The following is a 5,242-nucleotide window of genomic DNA, read 5'->3' on the forward strand; positions in this document are numbered from 1 at the left end:
GACATACATTGTTGCATTCATGTTCTTCAGCTACGTATTAAGCTTCACTTGTTCGAATTAGGGTTGCAGAGAAAGCACACAGCTTGGAGAAGACAAAGGAAGCTCAAGGCACACAATAGAGAGTGTGTTACTTAGTGTGCAATGGAAAGATAGATAGCCCTAGAGTGATGGGCGTACATATAATGCTTAGGGTAAAAAACCTCCTAAAGAGGGAAAAATGCCCCGGCAGTCCTAGTGTGTTCACACACATCACTACCACATGTATATGGTAACGAATCCCCCCCTGGAGTGATGCGGTGAACGAGAGCTGGCACATGAGTAAAGGGAAGTGCCATGCCCTGAGGACACGATCAGTCCACAAAGGGGAGTAAGCCCAAAGCTTTGTGGAAAGCTTCAAACTTCTCATGAGACAATGCCTTTGTGAAAAGATTTGCAAGGTTGTCCTGTGTTGGTACATAAGCCAAATTGATCTCTCCTGTTGAGAGCCTCTCCCTGACATAGTGGTAATGCACCTCAATGTGCTTTGTGCGAGCATGAAAAACTGGGTTCCTCGCAACTGCCAATGCGCTCTGACTGTCAGTGTAGATAGTGTTGGCGGTGTCCTGTCCAACACCCAAATCAGTCTCATAAGGCATCTAAGCCATACACACTCAATCATAGCTGTGAACACTGCCCTGTACTCAGCCTCACAACTCGAAGTGGCCATAGTAGGCTGCTTCTTGCTTAACCATGATATACATGAACTGCCAAGCATGAAACAAAAACCACTTCTGGACACTCGTGTGTCAAAACAACCAGCCCAATCTGAGTCTGAAAAAGCATGTAAGTCTAGCAGCAATGATCCCCCCTTGGGATAAAACAAGCCAAGATGTAAAGTGCCACTAAGGTAGCGGAAAATCCTCTTGACAACCTGCCAATGCTTAGACCCTGGGCTATGCATAAATTTGATGACCTATGAGACTGCAAACTGAATATCCAGCCTCGTGTTGCATACATAAATGAGGCAGCCAACAACAGTTTGATAAAGAGTGACATCAGTAGGATCACCAGCATCATGTAGACTCAACTTCAAACCTGTTTCCATGGGAGTGGAAATAGGTTTGCAATCCTCAAGTCTAAGCCTACATAGCAATGTCTCTATGTAACTTTTCTGACACAAGGCAATACCACCATCACACTGCTTAAACTGTATACCCAAGTAGTGATGCAACAGCCCCAAATCTTTCATCTTGAAAGTAGCATTCAAATCAGCCTTAAATTCAGCAATATGTCTCTCATTTGGTCCAATGATCAACAAATCATCGACATAAAGAACCACAATGAGAAGTACATCACCCTCACGCTTTACATACAATGTGCTTTCTGTTGGATTGTTACGAAAGCCTTGTTTGACCAAAGGAGTGTCAGCTTTCTCATACCAAGCACGAGGAGATTTCTTCAACCCATACAAAGACTTCTTACATCTACACACTTTGTCCTCTTGTCCTCTTATGACAAAACCGTGAGGCTGCATTACATAAACTTCCTCAAATCTTTCATCTTGAAAGTAGCATTCAAATCAGCCTTAAATTCAGCAATATGTCTCTCATTTGGTCCAATGATCAACAAATCATCGACATAAAGAACCACAATGAGAAGTACATCACCCTCACGCTTTACATACAATGTGCTTTCTGTTGGATTGTTACGAAAGCCTTGTTTGACCAAAGGAGTGTTAGCTTTCTCATACCAAGCACGAGGAGATTTCTTCAACCCATACAAAGACTTCTTACATCTACAGACTTTGTCCTCTTGTCCTCTTATGACAAAACCGTGAGGCTGCATTACATAAACTTCCTCAAATATGTCACCATTCAAGAAAGCACTAACAATGTCTGATTGATGTACATCCCAACCAAAATGAGCTGCCAATGCACATAGAAAACGCATAGTAGTCATACGACAAGTGGGAGCAAAGGTCTTTTCATAATCTATTCCCTTTTGTTGTGCATAACCCTTTGCAACAAGTCGAGCCTTATGGCGATCGATCTCACCATCCGGCTTGCATTTCAACTTGTAAACTCACTTCATACCAATGGCCTTTTTGACAGGAGACAAATCACATAAAGTCCATGTGTCATTTTCTATAAGTGCATCATATTCTGATTGCATGGCAGCCATCCAATTTTCAGAATTCTGTGCTTCATCAAAAGACAGAGACTCCCCAACATCATGTAAACTAGACATAGCCAATTCATAACAATCTGATGCATAAGATGCATGGTGAGAGCCTGAACAAGTACGACTAGACAAAGGTGCATCCAATTTACTGTCACGCAAAGTGTGCACCAGCCATTTTGGCATACCTCTAGCCTGCTCATTTTAAGCCCTTTCCTCATCAAGTACATCATGTACATCTGCATCAGTAGTAGGCTGATCTATAACATTTTTAGAAACCACCATAGGCTGTCCATTAGCCTCATTGGAACTTACATTCGTATTTCCACCACTGAAAAGAGGCAACAAAGTGTCATAAATGTCCTGTGAGCTTACATTATTGTCTCTAGTACATGACAGCAAGGGCTGAACATAATCTTCCACAAACACTTCATCCCATGAAACCAGAATACGTTTTGTTTGCGGATGATGCAACATGTAACCTTTGCTTTCAGCACTATAACCAACAAAAATACATTTGACAGCCTTATCATCCAATTTTTTGCGATGTGCTTGTGGCACCAAAGCATATGCCAAACAGCCAAAAACACGCATGTGCTCAATAAAAGGCTTTCTATCATGCCATGCTTCATATGGAGTAATAGACTGCAAAGCTTCCGTAGGACACCTGCGGCAAAGCTTGACTTTTGACCATACATCGTGCCATTTTTGTAAGTGACCTGTTTTTTCTCTCAGCAACACCATTTTGTTGAGGTATATAAGGCACTGTACATTGGTGTTTTATCCCACGACTAGCCAGAAATGCATTGAATTCATGAGACATGTACTCCCCCCCTCGATCAGAACGGAGGGTGCCCATAGTACATTTCGAGACATTTTCAGCCATAGCCAGAAATTGTTTGAAGCACATAAAAACTTTGTACTTCGCTTTAAGTGGAAATACCCATGCATGCCTGGACTAATCATCAATGAAAGTCACGAAGTACAGGTAATTGCCCAAGGACGGAGTTTGCATGGGCCCACAAACATCACTATGCACAAGCTGCAACCTGCATGTGACCCTAACTGAACCATCCTTTGGAAACTTAGAACGCTGCATTTTACCCAGAATACAGCCTGCACAAGCATGTTTGCAGGTGCTTCAAGAGGCGGCAAAGAAGCAACCATATCATATATCTGAAAATGCAGCAAACATGCAAAATTCAGATGACCAAAACATGCATGCCAAAGTTTTGCATTTGAAATAGCCCTTGAATCTGCAACTGCATTTGCAAAATTTTGTCCACACTTGTCATACAAAGTGAGCTTATACAGCCCACGGCACAAAGGCCAGATGCAACAATTTCATCACCAAAACTGAGATCATGAACTGTACATCTGTCATCCACAAATTTGACTACAAGTCTAAGTCTAGCAAGTGCGGATACAGACAAAAGATTCTTCTTGATCCCAGGTACATAAAGTGCATCAACAAGTGTGAAAGAACTTCCATTAGCAACAGTAAGCACAATCTTTCCAACTCCCTGAACCGGATAAGAGGCATTGTTGGCACAAGGGACACACTCGAGAGAGGTGAACAATTCACGATGTGAGGTAATGTGCTTTGTAGCACCAATGTCGAAATACCACACATGTGAATCTGCAGCAACTGACAAGCATGCATCATGGACATCAGGATTGTAAGTGCACTCTGTACTAAAAGCCCATTCTGCATCAACATCAGCAACGCAGTCTCCTTTCACAAAAGAGTCAACAATGGCTGCATTTATAGTGGAACCAGCATTTGTAGTGGAACCACCCTCTTTCTTCTTAGCCTCTTTGGCCTTCAACTTAGGACACTGCTTGATCAAGTGGTCATTAGCTTTACAATGATGGCAATGCATCTTCTTTTTGCCCTTATCACCAGAATTACTAGACAAATTGCTGCCAACAGAAGCATTAGGAACATAAGTTTTGCCACTCGCAGCAAAACCATAAGAAGTGGCTGCATTGCTGTTACCACCCTTTCTTTGAGAAGCAATAAAAGCCTGTTCAACTGCATGCTGTCTAGTCCTGTTTTTCCTGGAAAGTGACTCTTGCAACAACAATGTGCATAATGCATCAAACTTGACAACTTCTGGATTTCCTTGGGTCATAAGTCTCCAAGTACTAGCAAAAGTCTGGTAAGAATCTGGTAAGGCATCAAGAACAGTCTGCACAAGGGAACTGTCTAAAATGACTTCACCTGCAGAAATAAGTTGCTCATTGATATCCTTGACAATAGAAAGAAAAGTGTCCATATCATCTTCCTCATGCATAATCTTCAACTCCAGCTCTTTATGCAGCAAAGCAATTTTAGCCTCATTGCGGCTTGCATAAAGACCTGCTAGAATATCCCAAGCCTGTTTTGCAGATTTTGCTGAACGGATGTGAGGAACAATGGTGCGCTTCACAGACAATGCAATCAATGCATGAGCCTGCGCATCCTTTATATCCTAACGAGCTTGTTCTGCCGTAGGCAAAACAACTCTAATAGCAGCAATCCTTGCAGCAAGACCTGCAACATCCTCAACATCGCCTAGATCCTCAGAACCAGGACGTACATCAATGCCATGCACAATATTCCACATGCCCTTTGACACAAGAACGTGTTGCATCATATAAGCCCACATAGGGTAATTGTCCCCATCCGACCTGTCCTCAGTAGCAAACATCTTGAAGACATATGTGCTGTTGTCAGCCATGTAAATGTTGCACCTTATGTGAAAACTGCCCGAAAAATAGGAGAAATGGAGCGGAACAACACGTGCTATATAGCACAAACCGTAGAGACTGTAAGGCACCTGTTATGTAGAAAACGGCACTGACAGAAATTCTGCACAAAATGACGAAATTGCATGCACAAACCTGCATGTAGTGGAAACGGAGGCCAAAATGAGCCCGAATCAGAAATCTGAGCAGACATGTGTTGGAGCAGCTGGCGACTAAGCCCGAGAGGACGTAACCTGCCCTGATACCAATTGTTGGAATTAGGGTTGCAGAGAAAGCACACAGCTTGGAGAAGACGAAGGAAGCTCAAGGCACACAATAGAGAGTGTGTTACTTA

This window comes from Adiantum capillus-veneris, chromosome 29 (genome assembly GCF_014529385.1).
Source record: "Adiantum capillus-veneris isolate H3 chromosome 29, ASM1452938v2, whole genome shotgun sequence".
In the NCBI taxonomy this organism is placed as follows: Eukaryota; Viridiplantae; Streptophyta; class Polypodiopsida; order Polypodiales; family Pteridaceae; genus Adiantum; species Adiantum capillus-veneris.